Source organism: Podarcis gaigeae (genome assembly GCF_964106915.1).
Source record: "Podarcis gaigeae genome assembly, chromosome: 2".
NCBI lineage: Eukaryota > Metazoa > Chordata > Lepidosauria > Squamata > Lacertidae > Podarcis > Podarcis gaigeae.
In genome coordinates this window covers 69,937,453-69,952,338 of record NC_139679.1, presented here as the reverse complement: position 1 = coordinate 69,952,338, position 14,886 = coordinate 69,937,453, and positions in this window count along the sequence as shown.

The window sequence follows — 14,886 nt, the reverse complement described above, 5'->3', positions numbered from 1 at the left end:
AAGGCACAGTTATGTTTAGAAAAGGTCAAATATTTGGGCTTTGACATCTCACACCAACAACGAGCATTGAGACCAGAGAGGAAAGAAGCTATTTGCCTTATCAAGGAACCTACCACAAGAAAACAACTTAGAGGATTCCTGGGAACAGCAGGGTTTTGTAGACTATGGATACCTGATTTCAGCAGTCTGGCCAAACCCTTACATGAAAGCACTCGAGGTGCAGAAAAGGACCCATTTGTATGGGGACCTGAGCAGAAACAAGCCTTTTTAGTTATCAAACAACGACTTATGGAGGCACCAGCCCTTGGATTGCCTAATTCGGAAAAACCCTTTCAGCTGTATGTACATGAACAGAATGGGATTGCAGCTGCAGTCCTGACCCAGAGATTAGGAAGTTGGAACCGCCCAGTAGCTTATTTGTCTAAACAATTGGACTCAGTAGCAAAAGGATGGCCTCCATGCCTAAGGGCAGTAGCTGCCACTGCAAGCCTTGTCAAAGAAGCTGATAAATTTACCTTCGGCCAGACGATGTATGTGAATGTACCTCATGCTGTTCTGACACTCATGGAATATAAGGGTAGTTATTGGCTAACGAACCCAAGGATGGCTAGATACCAAGGCCTATTGTGTGAAAATCCCAGGATTCATCTACGAGTAGTGAATATGCTCAATCCAGCGACTTTGCTGCCCCTGCCAGAGGTAGATGATGAAGAATCACATGATTGTCTCCAAATAATGGATGAAGTTTATTCCAGTAGACCTGATCTGAAAGATGAACCATTGAAAAATCCAGATGTTGTATATTATACGGATGGTAGCAGTTACCTGCATGAAGGTGCCAGACGAGCAGGATATGCTGTGGTCACCAATGAGGAAGTTGTGGAAGCTGAAGCTTTGCCTGCTGGCACATCAGCACAAAAAGCTGAACTTATAGGCTTAACTAGAGCTCTGCAATTGGCAGCTGGATGTAAGGCAAACATCTATACTGATTCTAAATATGCCTTCTTAACCCTGCATGCACATGGAGCTCTATGGAAAGAAAGAGGTCTAATAGGAGCCCACGGGAAGGCCTTGAAATATGGACCTGAAGTAGAAATCCTGTTAGAAGCAGTATGGGCTCCAGAACAGATTGCTGTAATGCACTGCAAAGGTCATGGACGAGGAAGGGATCCAATAACCAGAGGAAATCATGCTGCTGACAAAGCAGCCCGAGAGGCAGCCCAAAAGCCTGTGGGAGGATTTATAGCAGCCCTCATACCAGAGGTAGTTCCAGAAGAAGTTAAACCTCACTATACCCCAGAAGAGAGGAAGTGGGCTGAACAGGAAGGAGCGGTTATGAAGGACGGTTGGATGATCCTGCCGGACAATAGGATTTATGTACCTCATCATCTAGCAGGCACAATTGTAAGAAATTATCATGAATCTACTCACCTTGGCGGTACTGCAACCAGAGAGAGTCTCAGTCGGAAGTTGTATATTATTAATCTATCACAATTAGCAACTTGCATTTCACAGAAATGTGTTCTTTGTGCTAAAAACAATCCCAGGCAGGGACCGGTACAACCTCCTGGAATCCAACATGTGGGATATGTCCCCATGGAAAGTCTAATTGTGGACTTCACAGAGCTGGTCCCTTCTAAGGGATTCAAGTATCTCCTTGTGTTTGTAGATACTCTTACCGGATGGGTTGAAGCTTTTCCCACCCGAACTGAAAAGGCACGAGAGGTAACTAAGAGACTCCTCACTGAATTGATCCCAAGGTTTGGATTACCTAGATGCATTGGAAGTGGTAATGGGCCAGCGTTCATTGATCAAGTAGTACAAGATGTATGTCGAGTCCTACAAGTAAAATGGAGACTGCATGCAGCATATAGGCCTCAGAGTTCAGGGAAAACTGAAAGAATGAATCGGACTCTGAAAACCCAATTGGCAAAATTAACCCAGGAAACGGGATTGGGATGGGTAGATGTGTTACCCATAACACTGTTTCGTGTTCGGTGTGCACCCACAAAAAGACTTAAGTTGTCACCTTTTGAGCTCCTGTATGGGAGACCGCCCTCCTTTGTTCAGGATATTCCAGCTGACCTTAAACAAATAGGAGATCATGTGACACAGGGACAAGTGCAATCTCTCTCCCGTGTTTTTGTTTCTCTTAACAGGTGGGCCCTCGAACGCACGCCGTGCAGCATTGCCGAGCCGATTCATCAGTTCCAGGCTGGCAATAGCGTATGGGTGAAAGAGTGGAAACGCGATCCACTTGCACCTAAATGGCGTGGACCTTACACCGTCTTGCTCTCTACTCCAACAGCGGTGAAGGTAGCTGAGGTGACCCCCTGGATTCATCACTCTCGTTTGAAGAAGTCCGAAGGCAGTTGGACGTGCAAAGGTGACCCCTCTAATCCTTTAAAACTAACTCTCTCCAAAAACCCCTGTATCTAGCCCTACCGGGAACGGGCTAGGTCACGGGCAACATTTGACGACCGGCCTGCTGCAGCCACAACCTGGAAGCTGGCTGACCTGCGCACGCCTGAAGCTTGAGGAGCGTCTGAACCAGCGACTGTGAACGGAAAGATTCTCTAATACAATTGATTGACTGCCCCCTTGTGGAACAATTATCAGAGATATTACTCATTGGGGATCCTCGGGATATATGTTTTGGTCTTGGTGGTTCCCCATTTCTGTCACTGGGGGAATTATATTGGGGCTAATAATTATTTGCTATCACAATAAGGTAATCTTTTGTGGAAGGAATGCATATACTAGACATCAACATGATTTTATTATTAATCCTGATCCCTTGGGAAGGGGAAGGGTCCTTAAATCTGACCAAATTGGCTAAATATGGATTCAGCCATGACCACAATATGTGGGTAGGCTTAGCTGAGATGGTAGCCAATGTTGCAAATAGGACCAATTGCCTTGTTTGCTCTCTTGGGCCAGATGATTCAGAGGGAGGTATGCCCTTATTACCGATACCATTAGATGCCATTGGTATGGTAAGCGAAATGCCACACCAAACAGAAATACAGAATTTCCCCGGATGGAACTCAACTAAACCATTACGAGTTATACCTGTACAAGGGGAATTCTGTGTACATAAATCATCAGATGCAGCTGATTCTCCCATGATAGGCTCTTCTCATTGTCACTATACTTGGGATTATATTAAGAATAGTCATACCTGGGCACACGGTACTACCTATCGAACTCGGAATACCTTGCCCTGTGCACCTCCTTTTATTCACGCATGGAAAGTGGTGTGGAACATAACTGTGACAGAAAAAGGCAATCTAACATACTGCACTGTGAACTCTCTACCTCTTTTGGTATTTCGCCTTCTGTACTCCACGTACCAAAAACCTCAGACCCGATGGTTGTGGTGGATATGTGGAGAATGGGCATACAAAAAGCTCCCTTCCAAATGGAGTGGGACTTGTTTCTTGGGTTGGGTATTACCACCAATGTGGATTATGCCCACTAGTTCGGCCAGGCGAACACGAAGGAATGCTGATATTTCTCATATAGCAGGAGGAAGTACCCAAAGTTGGAGCGGTACTGATGATTGGCCGCCAGAGCGCATTATAGCCTATTATGATCCTGCCTCCTGGAATCCTGGTGAGCTCATACAAGGGGCACGGGATCCTATTTATAATCTAAACAGAATAATTTGATTGCAAGCAGTAGTGGAACTTGTAACCAATGCAACGGCACAGAGTTTGAGACTTATTGCACAACAGTTGGATGAAAGTAGAGCCGCCATTTTGCAGCTGAAAATGGGAATGGATTATGTACTTGCCAGGCAGGGAGGCCTATGTGGAGTCTTGAACTTGACAGGGAATGCCTGTTGCTTTAACATTTCAGATAATGGTGAGGCAATCCGTGTGTTGGCCACAAAGATGGAGAATATAGCACATGTCCCAGTACAAACATGGGAAGGATGGGATATGGGATGGCTCACCAATTGGTTACCTAATGTCACAGGACTCAAAGGGATACTATTGTCTTGCTTGTTTTTCTTGACAGTAGTGGTAATGGTTTTGTGTATGATGCCATGTATCATTTCATGTTTTAAAAGTACAATTAGCAAGATGGTTTCAAATGAAACTCTACCTCATATCATGGCCCTATACAGAGCTTTACCTCAGGAATATGATGAAGGTCAAGCTATCAAGGACACTTGGGATGAAGGTCCTTGAGCTTGAAAGGGGGGAATGTGGCATTTGAATATAGACTGCATTTTTAATCAAGACTTATATTGGCTTATATCTTGATCAGGTTCCTAAATTAAATGGGCTTAGATTTTCAAATGTTTCATGCCAGGCAGAAAGAACCTTGGCAAGAGGTTTTTCTCCTAAGACAAGGGGGCCCCATTGATTTATAGTAGAAAAACAATTCTCAAAGTCATAAAAAAGGGAGAATTACATATGCTGCCCCAAGGCTGAAAAAACACAATTAAAGGCAAGGGTAAATAGTAAAATAATACCAATGTGCCTCTCAGTAAAATGAGCCAGATCTTCTTTCCAAGGTTGAAAGGCCAAGAGCAGTGAAAAAGGCAACTGGCTTGGCTAGAAGAAAAGAGCATTTTTGGGAAATTTTCTAAAGCTGTTGGGAAGAGCTAATGGGAGAAGCATCTAGCTGGCTGGGAAAGGAGGGGGAAAGGGGGGAGGTGTAAACTGAAGAGGCTTCTTTTTAAAAGCTGTTTTTTACTGAGTTCCTTTTTACTTTACAAAGGCTTTATTCTTTTAAAAGGCTACCTATGATAAGTGAATGAAATATATTAGCTTAAATATATTGGCTTAAATGTAATTATGCAAAGGATTTAAGGAATGCTAGATTCTTATTTCATATGGTTGTAAGAGTTGTATTTATCCTGAAATTAAGTCAGCCACCAGCCTAGCCCCCCTGCTAGACAGAAGACGCCATCCAAGCACTCTTGATATATATGGTTGTCAGGCATTTGTTTAGAAACTTTCAAATGAAGGAAATCTTTCAATATTGATGTGAAACTCAAGATCCTTGACATCTGTTGAACATAAAAATGTAAGATTAAACATTTGTTTTAGAAGGCAATAGGGCAAGGAGGGCAAGAGGTGAGCTGGTAATTAAGATTCCATGTAAGATATATTATTACTTATTTGTCACATATATAGCTCTTTGTCTCCCTTATAAGGGCAAGGAAGTGGGTGTATCTTTTGTGGGTGTATCTTTTGTGATTGGTTCTACCAAACAGCCAATAGGAATTTCAACCAGGCTGATTGGACAGAGGCAGCCACAGGAGGAGCAAAGGGGGCTGGATTAAGGGAATATAAGTGCTGGCCAGGATGGCAAGAGGCCAGGCCAGAGCTTGGTAACCATATACCACTGAGCCTCTCATTTATTTGTCTGACAAATAAATTATTATTTTAATTTCTCTATTGCTGCGTTGAATATTTCATTCCAGCTAAGCGTTAACCACAAGCAGGGTGCTACAGTACCACTAGGAATGGAGTCCTCAGAGACAAAAACAGGAAGACCAGCAGACCTGGAACACATGATGCCAGAATGAAAATGGCTTCTTGTGTGACAAATTATATCTGCAAAACCATAAGCAGTCCCATTGTGTTGTGAATCTTTGTTGCAAACAATGTTACCTGTGCAATAGCGTTATTTTTCACACATTATACTTCAGTCTGTGACCACTGCATTACATCCAGCAGTAATGGACATGAGAAGCAGTAGAAGTATGAGATGATCAGATCCCCTCCGACCTCAGAGCATGATGAAGTCTCCCCGAAAAAATTATAATTTGGCATAATATTTGGATTGTTTAATTATTGAATAATTTGTATATTTTGGAATATACAGTATGATGTGATTTGACTGGAATGTTAAAATGAAAATAAAAATAAAATGAAGGTACTTTGTATCATATGTGGTGGGAATGTAGAGAAGTTAAAAAAAATTGGGAGATGATATATCACGAATTGAAGAAAATGTTCAAAATGGCATTTGTAAAAAAAACCAGAAGCATTTTTGTTATTTTAGGACAAGACCTGCCAAGAAAAACAAATAATTTATTTATGTACGCTACAACAGTGGCAAGAGTCTTGTTGGCACAATGATGGAAGAATGAGGAAGTCCCAATGAAAGAACAATGTCAATAAAAAATGATGAGTTATGCAGAGCTGGCAAAGTTGACATATAAAATACATGAGAAGGACAACCATGACTTTAAGGAAGAATGGGAACTTTTTATAAATTACCTAAAAAGACAACAAAATTATTTGGACTCCTTGGCAGGTTTTGAATAAATATTCCCAAATTTATTAGTAGAACATATGATAGATAAGGCAATGATATGTACAATGTTATAACATGCAGAAAATAATATGTATAAACAAATCAGAGAAGGGAGCTGAGGGAGAGGGAGGGATGGGAGGGAATAAAAAGCGGGAAATGTAATTGGTTATATGGATAATTTATTTATTTATTTTGTTAAAATTGTTCAATAAAAATATATTTTTAGAAAAGGGGGGGAAGGGAACGTTAAAATGGAAAATTATATATATATATATATATATGCAGGTTTTGGTGTCCTCGGGTGTCTTCCCGTGTAAAAGTTGGGGTGTCTAGGCGACGTTTCGACGAGGTCTCACTCGTCATCTTCAGGCTGGTGCTTTCGGCTTCTTGTTACTGGAACAGAGCGGGATCTCAATGTTTGAGTTCCTATAGGAACTCAAACATTGAGATCCCGCTCTGTTCCAGTAACAAGAAGCCGAAAGCACCAGCCTGAAGATGACGAGTGAGACCTCGTCGAAACGTCGCCTAGACACCCCAACTTTTACACGGGAAGACACCCGAGGACACCAAAACCTGCATTCCTGTACCCGTGAAAATCTACGAAAGCATATATATATATATATATATATATATATATATATATATATATTAAAAATAGAATACATCCAGCAATAACTGTAATCATTTATTGTATTTTTTAAAAAGGCATTTCTCACCAGCAATTTTGCAGTAATGTCAAAAGATACTAAAGGTAAAGGTAAAGGTACCCCTGCCCGTACGGGCCAGTCTTGACAGACTCTGGGGTTGTGCGCCCATCTCACTTAAGAGGCCAGGGGCCAGCGCTGTCCGCAGACACTTCCGGGTCACGTGGCCAGCGTGACAAAGCTGCATCTGGCGAGCCAGAGCCGCACACAGAAACGCCGTTTACCTTCCGACCGCCGACCTTTCGATCGACAAGTCCTAGGCGCTGAGGCTTTAACCCACAGCGCCACCTGCGTCCCCAAAAGATACTACTAATAGCTTATTTCAAGTGTCTACATTACTGGATCCTCTGAGCAGCTTCATTCTTTTGTTTGTTATTGGGGTGGGGGGAGACGAGTTTTGGAAATGCTAGGAACTTTATCACTCTGAAGATAGGCAGTAGACAAAGAGGTAAGCCAGGACCCTGTGATAGCTCTGGGAGCGCCAGTCCTAAAGCAGTGGCCCTGCTGAAGGCCCCACGTGACTTCAGTCTCTCTGCAACTTATTGTTTGCTTTAAAGCAGCGAGGGGAGGGGAGGAGAAGGGATTGGGCCTGCGGTGTAGGAATGAAGGTTTTCTTTTTTAAAACTCTTATTCCCTGCATAGTTCTAGCAGTTTCTTATTTTTATCTGAAAGCCACCTTGAGCCCCAAGGTGGACCAAAAGGTGGGGTATAAAAAAATAAAAAAATAATACAGTGCTAGCTCGCTTCAGTTTACAGACTCCGCTAACACAGAAATAGTACTTCGGTTTAAGAACTTTGCTTCAGGATGAGAACAGAAATCATGATCCGGCGGTGCAGCGGCAGCAGAAGGCCCCATTAGCTAAAGTGGTGCTTCAGGTTAAGAACAGTTGCAGGTTAAGAACGGACCTCCGGAACGAATTAAGTTCTTAACCTGAGGTACCACTGTACTTCAAACCCCTGCAACCTGCTGTTAGTCATGGGGCAGAGGGAACAGGTCCCCATTATACCTGCCGCTTGCCGTGAATAGTAGCAAATTCAGAGATAGTTTTAAATAGCGCAGGGGAAAGAATTAAAACTGAGTGCTGTGGCCTCAATCCAAATTCCTTCCTCATCCCACAACAGGTTAAGAACTTATTCTGTTCTGGAGGTCTGTTCTTAACCTGAAACTGTTCTTAACTTGAGGTACCAATTTAGCCAATGGGGTCTCCCGCTGCCGCCACACCACCATTGTGCAACTTCCGTTCTCATCCTGAGGTAAAAGTTCTTAACCCGAGGTACTATTTCTGGGTTAGCGGGGTCTGTAACCTGAAGCATATGTAACCTGAAGTGTCTGTAACCCGAGGTACCACTGTATGGCTCTTTTCTGCACAGAAAATGACTCACCCAGGTCACCTCTTTACTGAGCCAAAGAAGGTGTAGGTCTGTTCAGTGCTTAGTCTGGCACTGATGTGAATCAGAGTTCAAAGAATCAGGACAGCACCAGGTTGAGGAAGGCTACCCTAGAATAGAATAGAAACAATCTCTTCAAAGCCACCCCTCCCTTCAATAAAAGGTGTGAAAGACCAATTATTGATCCATTTATGGATCCATTTTTATCCATATATGAAGACAACAACAGTATTAAATTTGGTGTCTTAAAACAGTGTAGCTCTTTTAAAAATAGTGTTGAATTATATATAAACTAAAAAGAAATCTGTGTAAATGCCACTTACCTGCATAGCGATTTTAGAGTAAGTGGTTTAAATATAACATGCTATTTCCCAATACAGACATGACGGAAGAAATCCATGATCAGATCCCCCAGCGTTTTCAATTTTATCTAAAATCAATACTGCAGACTCCAAAATCTTGACTGGAACAATTTTATTGTCTAGGAGGGAGAGATTAAACCTTTCCTCAATGTAACTTCCACAATACACTGTGCCTTGTAACAGAAAACAAATGGAAATATCAAGCAGATAAGAAGGAGGATCTTTAAGATCTTTATCTGTGTTGTGGTATTGTACGAAGGTGTAAATGGGTGTAAGCAGCTATGGTTTAAATTGGTGTCCCTGGACAAAGAGGAACTATTTAAATGGCATCAAGTTCACATATCTAAAAGTCCTTTTTTAAAAAAATAAGAAAAGCCTTTTTATGTCTGGTTTTTTATTTAAAAAACAAACCCTTAACTTTTCCTAACATTTCACTAGTTTCTTGCAAATCCCTTAATTAAGTGTCTCCCTAGTGGGTGTGGTGGAAGAAGTGATTTTTGTGGATAATTTTGAGTGGGGAAACAGAACGCAGAGAAAGGTTAAGGCAGGCTTCCTCAACCTCGGCCCTCCAAATGTTTTGAGACTACAATTCCCATCATCCCTGACAACTGGTCCTGCTAGCTAGGGATCATGGGAGTTGTAGGCCAAAAACTTCTGGAGGGCGGAGGTTGAAAGAGCCTGGGTTAAGGGCTCCCATCTCACACATGCATCTCCACTCCCAATTGCCCCTCTGGTAGTGGCCTGTCCAGTTTAAAAGAGAACTGTTGCTGTATCCACAGCAGTGACCAGAGCAGGAATGACCGCTAGGAGGAGAGTAGAGAAAAGAAACGCCATGGTATACCTGCATCAGCACAACCAGACACCTTCATGTGCCCCAGCTGCAACAGAACATGTCTCTCCTATAATGGTCTCTACAGCCACAGCTGGTACTGTAACTCTCAGGTGGTTTGACTTCACCCTCAAAGAACTCTTGGGATAATGCCTTGTTTGGCCATAAACTGCTCAGATGATACCAACAAGAGGAGAAATAGATAACTCCTATAAACAGAGCATCTTAACTAATTTTGTGGTATTGATTGTTATTTTTCTCTCCTGGGGTTGTAGCCAATTGGTATCTCTCTGCTGAGGGAAGGGTCTTTGATCTGGTGGAGATATCTGTAACAGGGATCAAGGTGGGGGGCTGTGGTGAGGTGCAGGGGCAATGGGGAATCACTAAAGATCCCACTAACAGAAGTTTCCAGTGGATCAAAGAGCCTTCCATCTGTGGAGGGAAAGCTACTGGATACAACTCGATATATTTTATTCTGTATAGATTTAATTAATTCAGATTGTCTGTGTCAGCTGCTGATTTTCCTCAAGTAACCCAAATTACTATTTTATTTAGCTAAGCCGTACTTTTGCGAATTCATGGAAACCTGGAATGATCCCAGAAGAGAGCAAAAAGGCATAAGTAATATACCCGGCTTTGAAAAATGACACATCCAGGAAAATACAGACTAGTTACTTTGACTTCTCTCCTTGGGGATGTGGTTGAGTAGACAGGAAGCAGATAATACTGAAACGGCCTAGTAAGATGTGACAGCAGGGCAGCCATGGGTATTTTTTATGCATATGTCTGTCTTGTTTGTGTATAAAACAGGATATTTTCCCCTCCTTCCCCCCTTTTTTTACAGAAGTGCATGGGTGAGAGAAAGTTATCCCTTTATGCTGTAAACTGCCCTGTGATCTTCAGATGATGGGCGGTATATAAATTTAATAAATATTAGTAATACTGTAATAACAACCCTCTGTGTTCCCTGGGTTTATCTTACTGTATACCATTACCCCAAGTACTTTTCTCCTGGTCCATGCCAGAAGTGAATTGGGCTGTGGAGAAAAAGTATTTGAAGCAAGGGAGAGTGCTCTGAGTATAAGTAGTTGTAGTTTAACAAAAGGGACACAGGTGGCGCTGTGGGTTAAACCACAGAGCCTAGGACTTGCTGATCAGAAGGTCGGCGGTTCAAATCCCCGCGACGGGGTGAGCACCCGTTAGGAGGGTAAATGGCGTTTCTGTGCACTGCTCTGGTTCTCCAGAAGCAGCTTAGTCATGCTGCCCACATGACCCGGAAGCTGTATGCCGGCTCCCTTGGCCAAAAAAGCGAGATAAGAGCCACAACCCCAGAGTCAGCCACGACTGGACCTAATGGTCAGGGGGCCGTTTACCTTTTAGTTCAACAAAATATGAAGGGACCCAGGTTGGAATAAGTCTGTTGTATAGTAGCTTGTCTAAGGGCACAAATGGAGTTGATGCTAAGAGGAGAGAGAACTGACCTGGGGACCTTCCGGTTCACAGCTTACTCTTGTACAGTCCAGTGATATCCACAAATACCACAAGTAGATATCCACAAGTAGATTTCAATACTGTTGAATCCTAGCAAGCATGTTGTGGCTGAGAGATTAGCAATGAATAGACTCTCTTAATTGCCTTTTTTTTTTTTTACTGGGTGGGGTGGGGGAGATCATTTACTGATTTCCTCTCAATTGCTAGCAATTATTATTATTAAAAACAATATTAAAAATGCAAGGAAAGCAGCCATTTTCCTTGCATTTTTAAACATAATTTATTTTTTTTTATTTCTGCTGTGGAAATAGTGTGTGACATTGGGCCATTAATAGAGGCTATTAACTCATCTCTCAACCTTGATCAACAGGAAGCAGTAAAATGAACAGGATTTGTAATTCAATTAACTGCTGATTTTCCAATTAACATTGGAAAGGAATTTCCAGTGGGCTAGCCATGTTTATCTGTTGAAACACATACACACAACCAATTGCTTTTTACTGAAAAGGAAAGGAGCTTCAGTGAGGGAGACATATTAAAAATACAGTGGTACCTCAAGTTAAGTACTTAATTTGTTCTGGAGGTCCGTTCTTAACCTGAAACTGTTCTTAACCTGAAGCACCACTTTAACTAATGGGGCCTCCTGCTGCTGCCGCACTGCCAGAGCACGATTTCTGTTCTCATCCTGAAGCAAAGTTCTTAACCAGAGGTACTATTTCTGGGTTAGTGGAGTTTGTAACCTGAAGCATATGTAACCTGAGGTACCACTGTATACAGATAACTACAATAAAGATAGCACAGCACAAACCTTTTCATTAAAAGCAGTCCGTTCCCAAAAGCCTGTGGGAACAAAAAAGTTTTCACTTACCAGGGGAAGGACAACAAGGAGGGAGCCAGTTTATCTGCTTGGGAGGGGTGTAATTCTAGAGTTTGGGAGCAGCCACCAAGAAGGCCCTCTCCTGCATCCCTACCAAGCATGCCTGTGAGGGTGGCAGGACCGAGAGAAGGGCATCACCCGAAGATCTCAGAACAAGGGCAGGTTCGTATGAGGAATATGCTCTTTCAAATAGTGTGGACCTAAGCCTCCAAGTGTCCCTCTTTGCAAGGTGCAGTCCTGGATTTACAGTAGCCATCTTAGTTTCTGATTTGATCCTGGAATGTCCCACTTCTCCTTAGTACATCCCTATTTTCGCTGCATAAATATTGAAGGGTATGGAGTTATCTAACCTCTAAACATTTTGAAGGCAGCCCTGTATAGGGAAGCTTTTTTGATGTTTAATTTGTTTTATTGTTTTATATGTTGGAAGCCGCCCAGAGGAGCTGGAGCAATGGGGTATGATGGTGATGATGATGGAATAGGATGTCCCTATTTTCATTGGAGAAATGTTGGAGGGTATGCTAAAAGTGCTATATGAAACCTTCATTTTAATTCTGATACAGCAGCAGGAAATGGAGTGCTGCTTTTGCAGCACTAAAGGGCTCTAATGGATAAGCAACCAAAGACCCAGTTTATATATGCAGCATATTCAAGTGTGTGATAACAATTTTTCCTGGGTATACCCAGTGCTTTTTTTCTGAGGGGGATGCAGGGGGATGTATACCCCTAAACATTTTGTGAATCTTTGTACTTTTGTCCATTTACTGTATTTATTTCCCCCAATTTGAGCTATAAAATGGTGATTTTATTGAGTCAAAATGAGAGTACCGCTAAACACTGGGTATACCTACACATGTACCCATATTTCAATACTTGCCCATCCCCACTCCAATCCTCCTTTACATGTGGAAAGTAGTATACTCTACTGAGTATCTAAAATGTAAGCAACAGCCTTTTCTCACACATAAAGTAAAGGTAAAGGAACCCCTGACTGTTAAGTCCAGTCGCAGACGACTCTGGGGTTGCAGCGCTCATCTCGCTCTATAGGCTGAGGGAGCCGGCGTTTGTCCACAGACAGCTTCCGGGTCATGTGGCCAGCATGACTAAGCCGCTTCTGGAGAACCAGAGCAGCACAAGGAAACACCATTTACCTTCCCGCTGGAGTGGTACCTATTTATCTACTTGCACTTTGACGTGCTAGGTTGGCAGGAGCAGGGACCAAGCAATGGGAGCTCACCCCGTCACGGGGATTCAAACTGCTGACCTTCTGATCGGCAAGCCCTAGGCTCTGTGGTTTAGACCACAGCGCCACTCATGTCCCTTTTTCACACATACCTAATTATGATAATTTCCAGAAGTCCTTCTGAAAGTCCCCATGCTCAGAAATCGGGTAAGTAGCTACCAGGGAAATCTTCTTTTCCGTGATGGCACCCAAATTACAGAATGCTTTCCTTAAACATGCTCATCTTCTGGATGCCAGGCCAACCCCAACCTGTTATTGTGCTTTTGAGAACTTCCAATGGTTCTTGAGAATATCTTAAATGACCTTAAATCTCTCTTTCACCTCTGTTGCCTAGGAACTCAGCTGATTTAATCCTGATGGCTGATTTGATTAGTTCTTTTATTCATTTCCTCCTACTCAAATCTCATCCTATATACAGGAATATATCGTTAAAACATCACATCAGATCCAAATATAAAAACAGAATAAAGTATGAAAAGTAAAATCTGCATTGTTATTATTTACTTACATTCCAAAGGCCTGGACAAATAGAAAACTGTTTATCTTGCACCTAAATGTGGTTGGGTGGGGTGAGGAACACAATTACACTGCATATATAAATTGGGACTTGCAGCCATGTAAACATGCATAGGATGAGGCTGCACACTTTGTGCCTTGAAAACAAAAAAACAAATTGTGCCTTCTCTAGGCATTTTCTGCATGTGCTGGAAGCTCAGGATCATAGGTGCCTGCTGGCTTCTTTCAAAAGGAAGAACAGTCCCGGTAACTTCCAAAAACACACCACTACATTGAAGACCCCGTTTAATTTAAAGGCAAGTCAAGCCACAAGTTGCACTTATACAGATTGTTGTGACCTGACAGCAGTGTGTTCTCTTGGGTAATCTGGCCCAGCATAATTTTGGTATCCTCACAGAATTCAGAGTGTTGAAGATGTCAGCATTTGTTCTTTCAAAAGCAAGTTTCTAGCCCATGAGGTTATAGAGTTAGGCTGTGTACACATTACCATTTACAGTGATACGTCGAGTTACAAACGCTTCAGGTTACAAACGCTTCAGGTTACAAATGCTTCAGGTTACAAACTCTGCTAACCCAGAAGTAGTACCTCGGGTTGCGAACTTTGCCCCAGGATGAGAACGGAAATTGCGCAGTGGCGGTGCAGCGGCAGCAGGAGGCCCCATTAGCGAAAGTGGTACCTCAGGTTAAGAACGGTTTTGGGTTAAGAACGAACCTCCGGAACGAAGTAAGTTCATAACCAGAGGTACCACTGTACTCTGGCTTCAGCATGTTCCCACAGTTAGTGTTTGAAGCTGAGGACACATGATGTTCATCACAGTCCATTTGTACCCTGTACAATACTCTTGCATTGGTATGCTTTCCCTCAAACTGCCTTCCATTCAAATAGGAGATGGAAGCCGTGGTGAAGCTGAGGTATGTACATTTCAGACAGCCATTGCACATGCCCAGATGGCACTGCTTGCACAGAGGACAGCTTTGCTGAATTGGAGTTCAGCAGGGGAGGGGGGCGGGAACAAATCTGGTATTGGGCACTGGGTAAAAACATCCCTTCCCTCTTTCTGGTGTGTACAGCAATTGGGGGGGGGAGTGACTTGAAATGCAACTGGGGTGGTGGCAAGGAGTAACCTCGCTGTGCTTCAAGCCGCTAATAGTATACACAGCCTTAGACTCAAGCTTGTCTGGGTCGTAAACAAGCT